The sequence below is a fragment of the Talpa occidentalis genome, unplaced genomic scaffold (assembly GCF_014898055.3).
Source record: "Talpa occidentalis isolate TD23 unplaced genomic scaffold, MPIMG_talOcc4v2.1 talOcc4.7, whole genome shotgun sequence".
In the NCBI taxonomy this organism is placed as follows: Eukaryota; Metazoa; Chordata; class Mammalia; order Eulipotyphla; family Talpidae; genus Talpa; species Talpa occidentalis.
In genome coordinates, this window is record NW_023605083.1 from 37,556,803 (window position 1) to 37,578,201 (window position 21,399).

Here is a 21,399-nt window from a genome sequence, read left to right on the forward strand (position 1 = left end):
AGGCGGAAGAGGGACGTAAATACGTGAGGGGCGGAGCCTTGAGGGGTTGTCAATAATCGGAAGTTTTGCGGCTGTTTCTACGAATTCTGTAGTCTTTTCTTCCTAAAGGAAGATTTCTGCAGAGAAGCGCTCCTTTGGACATTTTGCTCTCATTCTGTGCAGTTAACTGCTTAGATTTAAAGGTAGGATTGAATTTGTAGTACTTGATGGGGAGATTAATACATGAGACCAGAAAACACTAGGCAACATCTGCAGGAAGAGCTAAGTTCATAAATAAGCAAAAAATGCTTTGAAGCCAAAACACAGTTTAGTGGATCTAAATATGAAAAGCTTGGGGCCCCTTTAGAATTTGCATACCCACTTCTTGGAAAGAGCTACATTATTTATAAATTTTCCCACTGGGTAGTTTCATACTGTTTCGGGCAATTGTGCAGTTACTGGAAAAGCAATGAAACCAAATATAAATGTGTATATTTGAGACTCCTATTAATAGACTTTTAACCATATTTTTTTTAATTAATAGATCCAAAGTGTTAAGATGTGAATGAATTTCATCAATATAGACTAGTTTGAATTTTTTTTTTCCATCCCATATAAACTTAAAAAATATTTGTAGCGGGCCTCTCTGATGGCGCAGGGGCTAAAGGCGGCACAGTCGGACCACAGCCACCACACCTTGGGTTTGATCCCCTGGGCCGGGGAGCTAACCCACATGGCGCAGCAGTTCTCTACTGTCCTGCTCACTGCTCCTCTCAGCTTGTGTTCAGGTGGATCCGCCTGTTCTCCCCTCTCTGTTTCTGGTGAATCTACTCAGCATCCCCCAGCAGTCCCCCTTCCCCCCGCCCCCACACTTCTGGCCTACACCCCAATTTTCTATGCAAAAATAAAAAAATAGAAAACCTTAGAATCTAAATGTTTGCTCCAGTATGTGGTGAGATAGCTAAGTCGGTGTATGATTTCTGAGAAATTCTTTCACTTTACCATGCCGTGACACAACATAGAAAATCCCAACACCTTCCTGGAAAAGGAGGCCCAGCTCATTTTCAACAATAGCATATACCTTCATTTTCTCTATCTACTACTTGTTTTTCTGCTTCCAATTAAGATTACTTTCCTGAGCAAAAGAAAAATACCGATGGTCTCACTCATAGCAGGAATTTAGAAAACCTAAATAAGAGACCAGGAAAAAGACTAATCAATGCAAAGTAATAATCAAAATCAACAAGCAACTATAAACCAGAGACACACTGGTTGGGGAGGGGGGATTAGGAAGGGGTGGGAGAGGAAGAACTAGAGTCAAAATAAGGGGGGGGTGCAATTGTATGGGGAATATAACCAAAATGAAAATGCATACATTGTACAAAGATGAAAAATGATGTAAGAGTTATATAAAATAAAATATTAAATAAATAAATAAATATTTAAAAAAAGATTACTTTCCTGTTTTGCTTATACAAAGATGTCTTTGCCATAGTTACTTAAAACTAGGTTTTAGTTTGGTGTCACATACATCTTTGTTCCTATTTCATGGCATCAATTGTTATGACTCCTATTAAATCTAAACTTGTTCATTATACATAGATGCAAGCATCTCATTGCTTTATTGCCTTTGTTACTAATGCCCAAGGATTTGAATATTTAAGTATATATTACTATATTTTGTAACAAATGAATTTATTTTTATTATGCCTATATAGCAAGCATTACATGAATTTTAATTATGCAATTATTACATTGTATATGAATTTTAGGATACCAGAGAAAGTGTTACAAAATATCTGGGCCTTGAGCCTAATAGTACTATAAACGCTTTGTGGTGATTTCCATCAGAAGTGATTCCAACCTAGTGACTCCAAGCTCTTATTATATTTTTTTAACTCTATATTTTTAACCTTTGTGTTTTTTTTTAAAGATTTATTTATTTATGCATACAAGAACTGGGGTACAGGTCAGAGATGCGGGGGGGGGGTGTTTAAGAGGATTCACCAGAGACAGAGCAGGGAACAGAACAGGCAGAGAGGACCATCGCGAGAGACAGGAGAGGTCTGCTGCACCATGTGGGATTCTCGCAGGCAGGCAGGTATCAAACCGGCACTGCACAGGCTGCGAACAGTTTCACAGCGCTGCGCTCAACCGGTTGCCTGCGCCACCAGGGAGGCCCTGTATTTTTAATTTCAAGGAGAAAAGTCGCATAGCTAAAGATGCAAAGGTCAGTTATCTGAAAATTTAACTTATGTGAAAAAATTTAATCTTTGCACATTCTAATTTCAGAGGAAAAATACCTCCCTCAGTGGAGGCAGCCCTTTTCAAGGCCACCTGCCTGCAACCATGCGGGCCTCTCTCCGCAAACCTGTCCCTCCTGGGACAGCTCTTCCTGCCTGCTTGTGTCTATGCAAGTCTTTTACTCTTTTGTCCCTTTCCCTAATAAACTTGTTCTTTAAATATAAAAGAACAAACAAACCTCTAAACTAAAGGATAAAAGGTGTCAGGGGTTGGGGTGAGGAGTGTAAACTGTAGTATATTTGCATTGACTACTGCTTGAGAAAATCCCTGATACCAGGTGGCCTATTTTAAGTCAAAACTTGTTCTTTGCTGCTATGTCTTTGGTTTATGCATCATGACCATCAGATCATCAGATGCTTTTCTTGAGAAATGAAACCAGCATTACAGATAGAGCAGTCACAGATGATTTGCTTCTTAGATGTAATGTATTTTTAATCTCTGATTGAGATCAAACCCCGGTATCAAAAACCCTTTTCATCTGTTTCTTCTGTTGTAATGGAAACTGAACTGAAATGACCTTTTGTTAACATATGCAATGAAATGCAATCTCCACATAGGTAGGGAGGTTTTGTTCCCCTAAACTAGCTTCTTATGTAAATCTTCTGTGTCCTAATTATATATAATCTGTCAATTTCCATAACCTTTTGTCATCTTACTAATTCCTTATTAACAAGTTGATACACTTTGGCAATTGTTAAAGATGAATATGTCAGGGAAATTTTGTTTTTTAACTCTCAACATGAGTTCTCTCTATATGTGGATAAATAAACTCAAACAGGCAGGCAACGTCTAACCCCTAAATTAGGCAGTTGTATTCTTCAGGCAGCTTCCCACCAGTCCCACGCTCACAAGCTGGGTCATTGCCCCCTAAACTTGATTTCTGCTGAACAAACAGCCTAGAAAGACCCCAAAGGAAATCCGGTTTCCTGATTACGTCCCCTTCCAGAAAGCAGTCATTCCCAGACTTTCACTTTGCTATCATCCATCTCCATAATCCACTAGAGGGCAGGATGTCCATAGAAAAACTGCCATTTTAAAACTGGCTTCTGGTACTAACTAGTTAGCAAAGAGGAGAGGTGTAGGGGGAGACAGATGTTCTGTCCTATGAGCAAAAGATGTAGCTGGCTGGGTCAATATTTAAGTAGCAAAATGGGGTGAAAGTAACATGATAGTAAAGGAAAATCAGGAGAATTATCACACAATTCTATTTGCCCATGGCTGATCATGACTTAGAGATTTTTAACTCAATCTCCTTTTTAATCCCCACCTTCTACTCCAGGGCAGGAATCCCATGTCATTCCTGATGAAGGATCTTCTCTTTTCTGCATACCCAACTTGAATGAAAGCCACCTGTTCTGACCATGAACAAAATATGCTTTCCTGTAACTTCCCAAGAATAACCTGTTTTCTTCAGAGACTGCTGTGGCTGGCCCTGGCCATGGAATCAAAAGGTGAGTTTGTCCCCAAAGATTAATTTTTATCAGAGTCATTTTTCAGAATCCCTTCCCCTTTCACTAATACACTGGCCAAGGCAGTGTCATGGGTCTGTTGTCAAAGTCACCAGTGGCACAAAGGATAGAATTACCATGATTGACCTGAACATTTAGAAGTAACCCTCCTGGGACTTTGAAGGGATTACTTTCCTAAGCATCCAAACCCAATTGCAGATCATCAAGCAATGAAGAAGAGATGGAATAAACACAGTGGATAACTGTTGGGTGAGCAGCAGTCAACTCTGTCTGCGTGGTCCTACTGTAGGCTGGTAGGAAATACTGAAAAGTCCCATCACAGAGACAAGAGAGTGGAGAGGAAGTGCCCCATGAGGTCTCATCATGAGTCCCAAGCTTATAAGAACTCAGTTCTGCTGACTCCTGGCCCTTCCCTTCCACTGATTCAATGTCTGAATCAGTGACTACACCTGCTGTCCTCACTGGAATGGACAAGTCCAGACTTCTAGAACTTAGAGAAAGAGAGGGGAAAGTGCCCTCTCCTTAGGAGGGTAAGGGTAGGGGCTGCCATGAGGCAGAGAATAGTTCAAGCCTGAGAATGTGATACTGGGACAGGACCCAAGCTCCACATGCCCGTCACGGAGGACCCCTTCTGAGGACATAGCCTCACTGCCTAAAAGGGTGACTGGAGGTAACTGTGTTTTATACTAATTGCATTCCTGGTCTGAGCTGACTGAATAAGACGTAGAAGATATTATACTCAAGAACAGACAAATTATAGTCTGACCAGCCTCCTACAGCCTGAACTGTCTCAAAAAGATGGCCTCCTTTCTGTCAGAATTATGACGTTGAAAATGTGGAGAAATCTGGCACTTAGGAGTTGGAACAACTGAAAGTTTCAGATGAAAGGAGCCAGAGGCCATGAGATGAGTGAGACAGAATTCTGATGCAGCTTTAGATGAAAGAGAAAAAAGACATTGAACTGAGGGAAAAAAAAGTCGGTGTTTAAGGCAGACATGGAGCAGAAACCTGAAAAATGCTAAGTAATGAAGGGACTTGAATGGGGAGCCTTGAATGTACTCCACCTTGCTGCTGAGGCTATAGAAGTGACCTTGGGGCCCTAGATTGCCTCACTCCCAGAATCCTAAAGTCCTGACTGCACCATGGTGCCTGTTTTTAGATTTCTGAGCTTCCATCTCTTTCATTTAGCTCCACTTTTATCTTTTAATAACACCTTCTTTCTTTGAAATAACTTTGTGGAAGGCTATTTCTTGCTTCCAAAAGTGTCTAAGCAATACACACTGTTAGCGTGAGAGCAGTGGTGCTAAGAGTGGTTAAGAGCAGATTGCCAGGGTCAGAATCCCTTGTGTCACTACCAGTTGTGTGCCTTGGTCTCCTCATCTGTAAAATAAGGGTAATCTTAGTACCTACCTCCAAAGTTATGGGGATTAAATAAGTTAATACATATAAAATACGTAGAACAGTGCCTGGCACATAATAAGCACTAAGAGTTTGCTATTGTTACTATTATCACTATTATGTTAAAAAGTGAAAGCTGTGTTCTTATTTATGTTTCTTAATACAATCAGAAAATCAATACAGAAAGTGAAAATAAAATCTAAAACTAGTCATTTGGGGAGCGAGAGACGACTCCTGCTTCGGTGAGAACAGATGGGCTTGGAATCTGCTCTTGTGCCACCACATGGTAGATGTCTGGTCCCTCTGTAATCCTGCACTTGGTCTTGATTCCTGAAATTCCTGTGTGTATCCTGCTGACCAGTTCAGCCTCTGTGACCCAAAGCCGCATGGTGTGTATGGCCAGCACCTCCCTTATTTACACAGAAAGGGGTCTTCCCACAAGTCTGGGGCTCAGATGGGAAACCAGGGTTGTAAAGTCCCATTCCGCACACCATGGCTTGTTTCCACTTGTGGTTTCCAGAGGCTTTGCTCAGCACCCCTTTGATCTGGGATCTGTGCAAATGGAATCTGCAAGACAGGCCTCAACGAGCCCCAGCAGCTTTCTGTACTTCCTCCACAGGGATTTCCCACTGTTGTCCTTTTTCTTAAATAGCATCTCTGATCTCCTTCCCCATGCTACTTTCCTCCACCCTCCAGGGACTCTAAGGCATAGAAGAAAGAATAAACTTATGTACCTGGAAGGTTTGACTGTTCTTTATCCACATTGAGGGGAAGGCTCCAGTCTCATTCCCCATGTTATTCCTACACATAGAGAAGACCAGGGTCACCCATTCTCCAGTAGCAGTGGACAGCTTTTTAGGGTGTTTGGCTGACTCCCAATTCCCCTTTCTTCTTGTAGTGCTCGAGCTGTCCTCAGGGGTAGTCCTGCTAGAGCCACATTTAATCAGATATTTCTCTTCCCACTGTACTTGAATGGCACAGCGATGGATTACTGACCCCAGCTACACAAATGGATTCTTTCCTTCAAGTTTTAAGAATTAAGATAAAAATATTCCAGTTCTAACTCATATGCTGAGGCATTATAGGTGGCAACTTTCTCTTTGTGACTCAGGAACAAAGAATATCAGGTTGCAGAGGAAACAATGAAATTAGTCATTTATATAAAAAAGAGATGAGAGCCACCAAGAATGCTATCTGGGTTTCTGATGGCTTTTCCTCCTGGTAGGGGCTGTTAATATCCCATTTTACAGATGAGGAAACTGAAGCACAAAAATTGTGTCATTATCCAGGAGACATCGCATGATCTCCTGGATCTAACTGCCAGAGAATACAAGAATACAATACCAAAGATTGTATTCCCCAAAATACAACTTTGGGAATCCTGGTTGTGTGAGCTGGTAAAGGTTCCCTTTTTGTCTCCTCAAACTGGCGAGGATTAGGATTCTGTCACTTTCCTTTAAATGAGTACAGAAGTACTGCCAAAACGGAGCTGAGATGGATTTTTCCTGGAGGGATCTAGCTTTGGATGTGAGGAAGAATATCTTGTGAGGTACAGGAAAAGTTGATGAGCTATATACAAACAAGTTTGGAGGGGGGTGGGGACAGGAAATAGAAGATGCTCACACCCATCGACCTTAAAGTGTTTTCTTGTGAGGCAATGTCTTTGTGTTGAGATCAACCACAGTACTTCGGGTGGAGGCAAAGGATAAAGTTGGGGGTGGGGGAGATAGCTATGAATAGGAGAGGGGAGGCAGTTATTTGTTGTTGTTTTTTTAAGATTTATTTATGCATACAAGAACTGGGGTACAGGCCAGAGGTGGTAGGGGAGGTGAGAGGATTCACCAGAGACAGAGTGGGGAACAGAACAGGCAGATTTGTAACAGGGTGGTCCCCAGGAAAGGGGGAGGTTCCCTGCCCCACCCAAGGGAGGGTGGAGCTGAGCAGGAAGAAGAGAAGCTGCAGAAGAGACTGAGGAAGGAAGCAGAATGGAGCCAGGAGACCTGGAGGAGGCGCATGGAGCCTAGAGACACGTGAAGAAACTGCGCTTGTCTTTTGGTCGTGGACTGGGTGACACAGATGTGGGTGAGACCCGTGGGGAGGTGACAATGGCAGCTTTTATCTTGATGTTGATTTTGCTCTTTTCCTTCCGGGCTTGTCTGGTTATTTCTGACCCTTTGCTGTGGGTCCCCACTGGAAGATGCTTTAGACTTGTGGCAGGCTTTGGGGCCTTGCTCTGGGCCAATCCCTTTTGGATGGACTTTTACCCACGAGGGGACAGGTAACTTTGGGTGCTTCATTTAGAAACTAGACTCTGCATTACCTGTATTGTTTCCTAGTTTTATTAAAGTTCCTTCCCATTAAAGTCTTATATGTTTTGTGTTGATGCGGCGGATGGCAGAACCCATGTAGAATAGGCAGGTTTGCGGGGTTTGGGCTGCCCCTCCCCCTGTCCTATAACAGATTGACTGAAATACACTGCTGAGGGGAGCAGCAGGCAAGGCAGGAGAGGCCTGCTGCACCAAGTGGGTAACCTCCTGGCTGGCTGGGGATCAAACTCGTGCTGCAGAGGCTGCAGATAGCTTCACGGTGCTGTGCTTTAACCCCTGCCGCCACCAGGGAGGCCCAGGGGAGGCAGTTTATATCAAGTAGAGGAATTCCCAGCTATGGTTCCAGGTGATGAATTTTAGGTAGACCTATCCACCCCGTTGTTTACAGTTTTTCTTAAGCAAAGCTCAAATACATCATTGTGGAATAGCTGGCTGGGGTAAACCTAGGAGAAGGTTAGGACACTGATGGTGGTGAGGAGAGAACTGTTGAAATGATAACACCTGAAGGTCAATGCTGCAGGGGATGTGGAGCTGTGCAAGCTTGAGGCACCAGTGAGGTAGAAGACAAGTGTGGTGAGAGTAAGAGTGTAAGAGAACTGGAGAGAGCAGAGCAGAGGGCAGGTCAGAACATGAAACACTGGCTTTTGAGATTTCTGAGGTGGAGCCCTTCTCACTGATGCTGAGATTCAGGCCATGAGCACAAGAGGGAGTGACTAAAGTGGAGTGAAGGAGAAGTGTTGGGGTGGAAGAAGTCATGAAATTTGGGGCTAAACACAGATAAACAGGCTTCAAAACACATGAAAACAAATATCACTTAGACTCAGGATGCAGACATGCATGCTAATATACAGGCACACAGCATAAGCAGGCAGGCAGGCACTAATTCACGAATCAGGACACAATATATGTGCCCCCATTTTCTCTCCCAGCATACAACACAAACAGGTATACAGATGGGGACAATGGAACACAGGCATACCCAGATAAGAAATACAAAGAGACGTATAATCATGTGACAGACACGGAAACTTTGACAGGCACGCACCATAATCCTATAACTTAAGGGAGTAGGTTTCTCTCCAGGGTATTGTTTTTCTTGTTGATTCTGGCCACTGCAGTGCCCACATGGTACATCCAAGTTCTTAGAAAAAAAGACAGAAATCCGAAGCCTCTTCCAAGTCAGAAACAAAGGCCTTGGCACAGCTTAGCCCTGGCTCACCAGTCCAGGATGTCTGCTCTTACCTTTGTCTCCCTGGAACTGGAGTTCTGGCTTAAATGCTGCCCCAGAGACTCCCAGCCAAGGTAAACAGGGCCTGTCCAGGCACGGAGTACCCTTGGGACCACTGTCCCAGGCTGGACAGACACACTCTGACACCCAAAACCCCCGCCTTCCCCAACCCAAACATCTCTTTCCCAGACAGGCCAGCCTTACTTCCCATAGCAGCCTGTTTTGGAAAGGGAATAGAGTGCCGGGGAGGGGGAGGCTGCAGAGACAAGTAGAAATTAAAGTTATAGCCGGAGAAAAATGGGGAGCCAAGAAGTGTTACTAAGTGGGAAAGCAGCATATTTAATTTTGCTCTGTAGAGCTCTCAACATCTAGAATGGTGCCTGGCAATAATAATGTGAATATTAAGAATGACTCTGGTAACTCCACATAGGAAGGTCTGGAAACTGGTGATCTTAATGGCAGGAATCCAGGTCAGGAGCATCGGAGCAGGTAAAAGTGTTTAGGGTTTTGGTCTAGGGCCAAGGATGATATGGATGTGAGTTGAGGAAGAAATAGAAGTGGCTATGGATGTGATGAAGGCTGGCTAGAGCTGGACTTCAGGAGCTGGATCTCTGCTTCACACTAATTAAAATACTACTAGGAGGCAGACATAGAAAGCCAACTTGTTATCTGTCTTTTCGGTATGAATTAGACCTTTCAGTGAGGATGGCAAATATGTACATCAACATAAGCATTCCCATCAGAATACAAGCAAGGCCAGGATTTCTCACTCTAAATTTTTTTTTTGACCTACATGATCCCTTTTCACCTTCCACTTCATTTCTCTGCTTTCCTTCATAACCAAATGTCTAAAAAGAGTAACCCTCCCCCTGAAATGCTATTTCTACTCATCACATTCACTCCTAAACCATTCCAACCTGACATTCATCTCTGCCATTCCAAAAAGTCTGCTCATGTCAAGGTCACTGGTGACTTCCATATTGCCAAATACAGCAGGCATATCAAGGTCTTTATCTTGAGGAAACTGAGCCTCAGGAGTAAAATTTCACCTCTTACAATTTGGCGCAGTCTTCCTACTGAGGACAACTGGAAAATGTAAAACAAATCTGCTAGGAGGCATAAAAGAGTTAATAAATTGGTGTTTGGAACCACTTTTTACCTAGGATTAGGAGGTATTTGTCAATGCTAGACTGTATGACCAAGAGGCAGATGGCTGTTTTTCTTTTACAGGACAGGTATTGGATTTTAGGGATGGCCAACATGAAGAGCCGTTGGGTTAAAATAAATAAGAGTGAATCAGAAACAGACAGGCCAGTGACTTCCAAAAACTTGGCAGAAGCAAACTTACATCCTTTCTGAAGAAAGATATCTTCAGCCTCAAATTATTGCTATAAATAATTTTTGCTTTCTGTTTTGCAAATACAATGACCCACGAATAAACAATAGGACATAAATGAAAACCACCCCAAATAACAGACAACAGAAACACTCCAGTAGCATGCTTGGGGCTCCAAATTTTGGGATTACAATTAAAGTTATTTACTTTAAAATAATTATGTTTACATGTTCAAAGGCAAAATTGAGAATTTCAGCAGAGGATTGGGGACAATAAAAAAAATGGAAATTCAAGAACTAAAAATACAATAATCAACATCATAAATCATAAATAGGCTTACTAATTTCATGAACTGGAAAGTTAATCAGGAAAAAATAGTCAGAAATAAATGTGGAGCGAGATAAATGTGAAAGATATAGGACAGAGGGACAATTCATGAAAGGTATGTTGAAAAGAGCTACACATGAAAAAATCAAATTTCAGAAGAGTCAGAGGATGGAATAATACCAAAACTTAAAGGGCTAATGACTTAAAACCTTCCAAAATGAAAAAACAACATCCAGGAATTCAAGAAGTCCTAGAAATCCAAGCAGCTAATAAGAAGAAATCCACCACAAATAATGGAAACCAGTAGACAATGTAATTGAGGGAAAATAACTGCCAAACTCAATTTCTACCGCCAGTGAAAACATTCTTCAAGAAGGAAGGTATGATTCTGATTCAAAAAATATATAAATAGGGCCTCCCAGGTGGCGCAGCGGTTGAGCGCTGGGTTGCGAGGCTGCCCGCGGCCTCTGCAGCACCGGTTCGATCCCCGGCTGCTCCCCGGCCACCTGAGGAGGGTCCCACATGGCGCGCAGACCTCTCCTGCCGCCCGCTGCTCCCCTCAGCAGTGTGCTTCGGTCCTTCTGCCTGCTCTGCTCCCTGCTCTGGCTCTGGTGAATTCTCTCACCCTCCCGCGCTTCTGACTGTACCCAGTGCATGTATAAACAAACAAGCAAACAAACAAACAAATAAATAAATAAAAACATGCCTCTATTAAAAAATAAATAAATAAATAAAATAAAACTAGTAGCTTTTAAAAAAAATATATATAAATAAAAATATATGAAATAATTTGAGGAATTTGAAGAGTGAATGTTTGATATTAAGGAATTGCATACCTAATTATTATATTTGTGTCTTTAAAAAAGAGCATACAATTTGGGCCTCCCTGGTGGCACAAGGGTTTAAGACACAACCTATGAAGCTATCCACACCCTCTGCAGCACAAGTTTGACCTCTCTCTCCTGACTCGCCCGCTGCTCCCTCAGCAGGGTATGTCAATATATCTGCCTGCTCTGCTCCCCGCTCTGTCTCTGGTGAAATCCTCCCACCACCACCCCTCCTCTCGCACCTCTGGCCTGTACCCCAGCTCTTGTATGCATAAAAATAAAATAAATCTTTAAAAATAAAGAGTATACAATTTTTAGTATAGACACATAAGCATTTACAGATGAAATATTACATCAAGTATTAGCTTCAAAAGAATCCGAGATTGGGTGGGAGCAGGTATAGTGATACAACTTGAATACGTGGTAGTTATTGTTGAAGTGAAATGGTACATACAGATATTCATTATATTAGTCTTGCTACTTTTGAGCTTGTTTGAAATTTTCCATTCTAAAAATTTTATCAAAGACAAAAGTGAAAAATGGCCATTTTTCTTTTTTTTAAAAAAAAGATTTGTTTTATTTTTATGCACACAAGAGCTGGGGTATAGGCCGGAGGTGAGGGGTGGGTGGGGGAGGATGAGTGGATTCACCAGAGACAGAGCGGGGAACAGAACAGGCAGACTGACCGAAACACACTGCTGAGGGGAGCAGAAGGTGAGTCAGGAGAGGTCTTCTACACCAGGTGGATTGCTCTATGGCCAGGGATCGAACTTGTGCTTGCAGTGGCTGCAAGTAGCTTCATAGGTTGCGTCTCAACCCCTTGCGCCACCAGGGAAACCCCAAAATGGCCATTTCTCACAAACAAACAAAATACGAGAAAATCTGTTACAGTTGTGTCAAACTGAAAATATTGTGTAAGAATAAGGAAAATAATTCCAGATAGAAGCTTGGAGAAGCAGAAAAGAATGAAGAGCAATGAAAGTGGTAAATATATGGATAAATTCAAGTTGATACTAGCTATATAAAACTATAATAAAAATAATGTCTTGTGGGATTTTAAATATATGTGGAATTAAAATGCATGATAACAATGACAGAAGTCAAGAAGGAGTAAATTTTTTTTTTTAAAGATTTACTTATGCATACAAGAGCTGGGGTACAGGCCAGAGGTATGGGGGGTGAGAGGATTCACCAAAGACAGAGTGGGGAGCAGAACAGGGAGATGTACTGAAATATATTACTGAGGGGAGCAGCTGGCAAGACAGGAGAGGTCTGCTGCGCCATGTGGGTTGCTCCCTAGCTGGCTGGGGATTGAACTCATGCTGCAGAGGCTTTGGATTGCTTCATAGTGCAGTGCTAAACCCCTTGCACCACCAGGGAGGCCCTGAATTTTTTTTTTTTTTTAAAGCTCCATGTTTTTTGTTTTTAAGATTTATTTATTTTTTATTTATTTATACAAGCACTGGGTACAGTCAGAAGCGCGGGAGAGTGAGAGAATTCACCAGAGCCAGAGCGGGAGCAGAACAGGCAGAATGACGAAGTAAACTGCTGAGGGGAGCAGCCCGGGCAGCAGGAGAGTTCTGTGTGCCATGTGGGACCCTCGCCCGGTGGCCGGGGATTGAACGGGCGGCTGGGGATCAAACTGGCAGCTGGGGATCGAACTGGCCCTGCAGAGGCTGCAGGCAGCTTAGCAACCCAGCACTCAACCCAGCGCTCAACCGCTGCGCCACCTCAACCGCTGCGCCACCGGGGAGGCCCCACATATCACTCTTAATGGTGACATAGTAGGGGTTTTCCTTTACAGATCAAGATTTAGAATAAACAAGAATGCCTCCCTCTACTACTTCTATTTAACATTATAGTAGAGATCTTAAATAGCATAGTAAGTCAAGAAATAAAAAAGTATAAGGATTGGGGAGGAAGAAACATCATTTGTAGGTGATAGGATAGTATACATAGAAAGTCCAAAAGAATGTAGAAGAATTGTTAGAAATTAGCAAGGTTATTGAGTACAATCAGTACAAAAATCCAGTGCTTCCATATGCCAGAAAAATAAACTTTGAGGGCCTCCCTGGTAGCGCAGGTGGTTGAGCGCAGCGCTGTGAAGTTGTCCACAGCCTCTGCAGTGCGGGTTCGAGCATGGCCGGCCAGGGAGATACCCACATGGCTCAGCAGACCTCTCCTGCCTCGCCCACAGCTCCCCTCAGCAGTGTATTTCAGTGAGGCTGTGAAGGGGGAAAAGCAACAGGGCCTTCCAGGGAGACTAGCAGCAAAGACCTAGTCCCCTTTCACCTCCAGGCCATGCCCCTGAGGGGCCTCTCCTTTCCTTCTTCCCCCTACCTGGTTTCCTGGATTGACAAAGAGGACCTTTGTTTTTGGCCTCGAGTCCTGTCTTAGGCGTCCCAGCAGCAACATCAAGCACGCATTGGGGATTGGAAGAGCACAACTCAAAAACACCCTGAAGACTTTTCCTAGAATCACATGCTGGTTAACTCTGAAGGATAAACCAATTTCCAGATGGGGACCAGAGATAATCTGGCCTTGGTCACCCAGGAAGTCAACTCTGGTCTGCTAGTTCAGGGCTTCCTTTGCTCCCTCTACTACGTGTATTATATGTTTCCTCACTTCAGGGTTATTGAGGGGCCAGGGAAAGGCCTGGGCAGGCTTTTCCACAAAGAAAAGCTCTGAAACAGTCTGCTGGAGGTTGTGGGCAGTGAGCCTGCAAGATAGGGCAGGTTAAGAGGGAGCTTGTCCATAGGCGCAGGGGAGTCAGCAGGGCCAAGCTTACTGGCCAGACCAAATCAGTCGCCAAGTGAACCTGAGCGAACTCTGTGAAACATAAATCATTACAAGCTAGTGTCTGATCAAGTTAAATCCTATGACCTGCTTTTTATAGCTCTTGGTTCACTCTGTATAAAAAATATGAATCATTGGGCCAAACTCCAGTCACCACCCTCCTTGGCTAACAACATTTGGGAACATTGAGAATGATGTGGCAGCTGCCCTTTCTGGAGTGTATGGTGGGAGGGAGAAGAGGCTCAAAGAAGGAAAACAGAAAGCTGGGCAGAAGTCTAGCCTCAGCAGAGCTGCCTGATCCTCCTTCTCCCGTGGGTCCCCACAGCCCTGTACAGAGCATCCTAGACACCAGGGGTTGGTCTAGGGCAGGACAGAACTGAGCAGTGGTATAAAGGAGCTGTGCTGTCTGTGAACCAGGAACTGATTGTTGTTTCCAGAAGCCGGAAGGAGCCTCACTTCCCAGCACTCAGACCCACCCAGGCCTCCTACATCCTCATGGATGATTTCAGCACTAACCTCTCCCTCAAATCTCCCATAAGGAGCTGCCAAGTAACCAAAAACTGTAAAAGGAGAACAAAATGAAAACCAAGCTCTTGGGTAAAGCCTGGAGTCTAGCCTGTGCTTCTTGGCTGCAGAGGCCAGACTCAGTGAGGGCTTATCTTCTGGAGCGGGGCAGGGCACAGCTCAGCCTCCAGCCCTTCTCCCACGGTTTGTAGAGAGCTGGGTGACTGGTTGGATTGTGATCCAGCGCCAGAGCCCTGGACTTGGGATTCCAGAGGCCTGGGTCAGACGCTAACTTTGTGTGAGCTGGTACACATCACCCGACCTCCCTGAGCCTAAGTTTTTCGTATTATAATGAACAAGACAGAGCAGGCGGGGGAGTGCCAGGCATGCCCATTGGGAGAGAACCCATGTTCGGAATTACAACTCTGCAGCAGTTCACGGCTTGGCCTGCTCCTTCCCTGTCTCCCTCCTTCACTATAGACCTGCCTTTGGGGAACTTGGAACCGCAGAGGTTGAGCCTTGGAACTGGCCTGTCTCCTGTGCTGCTGTCATCATGGGAGACCAAAGTCACTGCAGTCATAGCAACAGAACACTTTCACAGAAAAGGAGCATTAGGAAGGCCCTGCCAATGGCCCAAGTCCCTGGCTGGGTTGCCTCCAGTGGCCCACCCTGTGCAAGGCTCTAGTACAGGAAGATCCGGCTGTCCAGGCCGTGGAGCTGACTAGGGTGCCGCAGGGCTGGGTATACAGCAGGTTAGGAGTCCAAGGTAGAAGTGTGAGGAGGAGTCAAAGGTAGAAGTGTGCACTCTTGTTGGTCATGGTCTGGTTTTCACCCTTCCTGCACATGCCTCCCAAGCAGGAAACAAGTTCAAGAAAATAGCCTGACTGGCACTCACATCAGACCCGGAAACAAGTCTATGATAGCTCCAGGCTTGTGTCTGTGCCAAAATCCAGATGTCAGGGTCTCCTTCCACAACAGGGCTCCTAGATTCTGGAACCAAAAATCCATGGGCAGAAGGGTCCGCCTCACTTTCTCTTGGGCTCACGCTCCTCATAGGTTCCTGATAAGATGCCTCAGACCAATCTTGCCTCTCCAGAGACAAGGCATTCTAATTTTTTTTTTTAAAGATTTATTTATACAAGCACTGGGTACAGTCAGAAGCGCGGGAGGGTGAGAAAATTCACCAGAGCCTGAGCGGGGAGCAGAGCAGGCAGAAGGACCCAAGTACACTGCTGAGGGGAGCAGTGGGTGGCAGGAGAGGTCTGCGTGCCATGTGGGACCCTCCTCCGGTGGCCGGGAGCAGCCAGGAATCAAACCGGCGCTGCAGAGGCTGCGGGCAGCTTCGCAACCCAGAGCTCAACTGCTGCACCACCGGGGAGGCTCTCTAATTTTTTTAAAAGATATATTTATTTATGCATACCAGAGCTGGGGACAGGCTAGAGATGTCAGGAGGGGTCGGTGAGAGGATCCACCAAAGACAGAGCGGGGAACAGAACAGGCAGGCTGACGAAATACATTGCTGAGGGGAGCAGCGGGCACAACAGGAGAGGTCTGCTGCACCATGTGGGTTTCTCCCTGGCCGGCCGGGGATCGAACTTGTGCTGCAGAGGCTGCGGATTGCTTCATAGAGCGGTGCTTAACCCCTTGTGCCACCAGGGAGGCTCCATTCTTTCTATTCTTTAACATTTTTATTACACAAGTTTATCAGGCATGACAGTTCCATTGCTCTCAAGAGTGGCAAGAAATGTCCTAACTTTATTTTTCTAATTGTGAGAGAATTATTAGGAGTTCCTCAGCCTAAGTCGACCAGCCTGTACAGACATCCCCACAACATGCCATGTCCCATCTCCCACCTCATGTGAACAGGGCACAGGCCTCCATCTGTGGGATGAAGCCCCTACCTCCCCTTCCAAGTCTGGGGGATTTTCAGGAAAAGTCTTCTCCCTAAGGTGCCACAAAGCTGTTCTCTCGATGGGGCCAACAAAGTAAAAGGCCCTCAGGCAATCTCTGAAACACTAAAGGTATTACCCCAGAACGGAAGCTTGGTTGCACTGTCTGTGCAGAGAAGGGAAGATCATTTCTTAGTTTTATTGTTCATGCATCTGCTTTCACAGTTAGAGTAACTTCTGTACTAAATTATTCATACATTCCCCTACCTTGTATGGAAATTCCATTCTGTAGTTTGCTTTCTCCCTTAGATCTCTTTTCAATCAATAAATATAGATCTTCTTCAGCATTTTCTATGGTCTCATAATACTTAATTGTTTTGATGTACCTCATTTTCACTTCGCATAGTCCCCTGTTGATGGTGACTTCTAAGTCTTCAGTGTTATAAGCAACACAAGGTCAATAAACACTGTGGCACATGAACTTGCTTGTTTTATTTTGATAAATTCCAAGAAGCTAAATTGTGAGGTCAAATTATAGTCTATTTTAAAGATCTAATTCTCTACAGTTCACTCCCAGAAAGGTCGCACTAATGTAGCAACATGGGGGTGAAGGTCCTCCCATCCTTGCTAACACCAAGTTGTAAAGCCAGTGTCCCTTCCACCCCTTAAATGCCAGGATTCATTTAAAAAAAAATAAATTTATTTATGCATACAAGAACTGGGGTATAGGCCAGAGGTGTGGGGGGTGAGAGGATTCACCAGAGACAGAATGGGGAGCAGAACAGGTGAATCCACTGAAATACACTGCTGAGGGGAGCAGCGGGCGAGTCAGGAGAGGTCTGCTGTGCCATGTGGGTCACCTCCCTGGCTGGGGATCGAACTCCTGTTGCAGTGGCTGCAGATAGCTTCATAGTTTGCGTCTCAACCCCTTGCACCACCAGGGAGGCCCCTAAATACCAGGATTTAACATAGGACTCTGCCTAGCTCTCGTGACACCCCACGGCCTTCCTCCCATGGAGACAGAACATGTGTAGTTGACTGTTTTCATCCCCAGATGTAATCTGGCTCCTACTTGTCATTTCTTCTTTTAAGAAGCCTCAGGCTTAACCCCTTCTTTCTACCAACAGTCAATGAGAACCAAGTGGGCACTGTGGGAATAGGCCTTCTTGCCCCCCTGTCCTAAGATCCTACCTGAGTCCAGGCTTCTTCTCCACACACTTAATTCAATTTTTAAGTGTACAGATCTGTGACATTAAGTACATTCATGTTGTTGAGCACACATCACACCCACCCAGCTCCAACTAAAATTCTACACTCATTAAACACTGCTCTTCATCCTCCCTCATTCCTCTCTCCCCACTGCCCCTGTCAACCATCACCTTCCTTCCCGTTTCTATAAATTTGACCACTTTAGGTACCTCATGTGAGTGGAATCATGTGTCCTATTTTTTTTAAAGATTTATTTTTATTTATTTATTCATACAAGAACTGGGGTGTAGGCCAGAGGTGCGGAGGGTGAGAGGATTCACCAGAGAGTGGGGAACTGAACAGGCAGATCTACTGAAATACACTGCTGAGGGGAGCAGCGGGTGAGACAGGAGAGGTCTGCTGCTCCATATGGGTCAGCTCCCTGGCCGGGAATCGAACTCATGCTGCAGTGGCTGGCGATAGCTTGATAACGCTGAGACTTTAACCCCTGGGCATCAGGGAGTGCCTCCCCCCTTGTGTCCTTTTGTGACTGGCTTATTTCACCTGATGGCATGTCTTCAAGGTTCACCCATGTTGAAGCATGTGTCAGAATTTCCTTCCTTTTTAAGTGATTAATATGCCATTGTATGTATACATCACAGTTTGTTTACCTATCAGTAGACACTTGGATCATTTCCACTTTTTGGTTTTTGTGAACAACTATGAACATGAGTGTACAAATATTCTAGTACTTGCTTTCAATTCCTTGAAATCCCACCCCAAAGTGGAATTGCTGGATCATATGGTAATTCTATGTTTGATTTTTTGAGGAATCATCCTATCATTCATTTTTCATAAGAGATGTACCATTTTACATTCCCACTGGCGATGCACAGGGATTCCAGTTTTTCCAATCCTTAGCAACACTTGTTAATTTTTTTTTTTTTATAATCGCCACCCTAATAGGTGTGAAGTGGTATCTCATAGTGATTTCGATTTGCATTTCCACAGAGAGCCTTCTTCAGGTAAGGAAATCCCAGGGTAGGAAGGAGTGTGGGTACAGAATTGGCTCCTACACCACCTTTTTTAAAAAGATTTATTTTATGCATACAAGAACTGGGGTACAGGCCAGAGGTGGGGGGGGGTGAGAGGATTCACAAGAGACAGAGTGGGGAGCAGAACAGGCAGACTGACTGAAATACCCTGCTGAGGGGAGCAGTAGGCAAGGCAGTAGAGGTCTGCTGCGCCATGTGGGTCACCTCCCTGGCCTGGGATGGAACTCCTGCTGCAGTGGCTGCAGGGAGCTTCACAGTGCTGCATTTTAACCCCTTGCACCAGCAGGGAGGCCCCTCCTACACCACCTTTAATCCTGCCTCCTTTCCCCAGAAACAGAGGCTCAGCTCTCCTGTCCCCACTCCTATACTTCTCCCTCAGATCCTATGGGATGACAGGAAGCCCAAGTTTTGAAGGGGAAGAGGAGGTGAGAGGAATCTGCTGATCCTGGAGGGCTTCTCAGGCAGGAGAAGCAGCAGCAAGACATTCCAGCCCATCCCCACCAGGCAGAGAGCTTTATTAATCTCCATGATCAAGGCAGCACTGGGAGGGGGCGGCAGGCAGGGGGAATCCTGCTGTTCCTTCAAGATGACACAAAGGGTTAGCTTCTGGGACAAGAGAAAATCCAAGACCAAAGCACTTCCCCACGGGGGAAGGGAGGAAAGGGTAGATTCTGAGAGCAAGTCATAAAGCAGAAGAGCAAACCAAGGCCCAGAGAGCGGCATCGATTTTCCCAGAGTCATACAGCAAGTGGGAAGGCAGGGAGATCCAAAAGTAACTATCATTGTTGATATGGCTTCCTCTTGGCAGTTTTCTCAGGCCCTGCCCCCACCTGCTGACCTGGCACACATCTTGTTCAAGTGAAGAGGTCCTTAGAGAGCCATGTTCCTCAGGTTTCTGGTCTATTTATAATGAGGGGCCAAAGACTGTTACAGATGGTGCCCCCCGGACAGGGGTGCTGGTGAGGATGAATGCCACAGGCGAAACACAAACAACATATCCATGGAAGTGGAGACTGATAAGAAATATAAGTGAAGCAGCCCCCGGGATTCTGCTTTCGGGAGTTCAGTGTTTTCGGATATTCGGGGATTCCGGGAGCAGCCATTTCTGCCCCCACCATGCCAATCTTCCGGAAGGCTGCTGAGGGCCTCTGAAGGACATGGAGAGGCTTCCAGCAGCCAACCTCAGAGAAGAAAAGTTCGCAGGCTTTGCAAGTAGCCAAGCAACTGAAACTGCTCCCAGCTTTGCTGCTGTTACAGCCTGGAAGGGAAGGCAAAGACCCAGAGGCAGGAACCTCGCTGAACTGCGTGAGTGTGGCCGTTTGTCTGGTCAGTTGGCTGCTGCAGCTACTGCTTTGAGTGTCAATTGTCTGGTGCTGTGCTGGGGCATCTTGGCAGCTCTGGGGAGTATCTCCTGTTGCGTCTTCTGCTGTCTTCATGAGTTGGATCCCAGCCTATTGTCTGGCTGCCATGTGCTCTGTGTCTGCAGTGGCGGGAAGATGCCATCTTGGGAGCGTTTGTGTTCAGGACTTTAAAATACTGGACACTACTTTAGATGAGGTAAGCGGCCATTTGTGGCCTCAGTGACTCTTTTTTTCCTTGTTTGTTAAATAAATCCCATTATTGTTCTCTGAACCTAAGAGGTCTTGCAATTGTGTGTGACCGGTAAACTATTTAGGCACTGTCCTTGGCCAGTTTTGTGCCCCTTGCTACCCTGTATTATATCGACCTTGTAACTTCCCATGAAAATCATACCTCACAGCCAAGGCCCAGGTCCCAGAGTCCAGACAAGGCAGCAGCCACGTTCTCTGCCTGGGAACTTCGCCAGCGAAGGAAATGAGGCATGTCTAGCATGATCAGCTCTGCCAGACAAACCTCATTTCCTTTTAACAGAGTAAGTTCCAAGTCCTAAGAAGAAACCAGGCCCTAAGAGTGTCCATACTTCCAACTTCTAGAAACAAGAGGAGGGAAGCCTGGGAGTGTAGCAGAGATTTAGTAACCCCTAGAATTCAGTCAGCTTCTCATTTCCTCAACATCTCCCCACCCCACCTCCCAAAGCTTCCATCTGTCACCAGCACCAATATCTACTCATCTTCCATTGGTGCCCACCTGCCCCTTAAATCAGAAAAGAAATGACCTGCAGTTACAAAGATAGGGCGCATTTATTCATGTTATATTTGGATTTTAAAGGCAAAAATACAGTTCTGTTTCGAACACCACTATCCCCCCTCCCCAGAACAATGGTAAATACACATATCTGCATACACAGGAAATGAAAATATACAGCAAGACAGATGTATAGGACAGGAAAGCTGAAGACCTGGCTGTGTGGGGCACCCCACGTCCAGCCCTGAGGTCAACAGGGAGGATCCTATCCACGCTGAGAGCCAGCACCAGCATTACCTCCGAGGTACCACCTCAGCCCTCTGATCTTTCCCAAAGGCCACTTCACAGGGTCACTAGCAACAGGATAGACAGACACAGAGAAAGGCACAGCGCGTGACAACTTCATGGTGATGACTTCCAGGTGAAGGAAATGCTTCCTGAACTCCAGGCCCTGAACTCCCCAGGGAGGAAACTACAGAACCGACAGCATCTCATGAACTAGGCAAGTGTCCAGGCCCAGCCCGGGGGCCCCCTCAAGGGCAATGGAAGGTCAGCAAATGGGGAAAAGGTGAGACGGATTCCCCTGGGCTCTGAGAATGAGCCACATATTCGACTACTCCAAGTGAACATGGAGGAAAATGTAATAGGAAAACAAAAAGAAAAAAAGTT

The 21,399-nt window shown here is 45.2% G+C and overlaps 1 long non-coding RNA gene across 2 annotated transcripts; it reads left to right on the forward strand.

The window, feature by feature from the left end:
* Positions 1 to 10: 10 nt before the first annotated feature.
* LOC119230514 (uncharacterized) lies at positions 11 to 20,318 on the forward strand. 2 transcript variants are annotated; one of them, XR_008549442.1, is made up of 4 exons: positions 11 to 182; positions 3,563 to 3,734; positions 18,539 to 18,597; positions 19,436 to 20,318. It is a non-coding gene; the product is annotated as an uncharacterized LOC119230514 (long non-coding RNA). The 2 variants fall into 2 exon arrangements; XR_005121772.2 differs by lacking the exon at positions 18,539 to 18,597 and having other exon boundaries at positions 19,436 to 20,317.
* Positions 20,319 to 21,399: the final 1,081 nt, after the last annotated feature.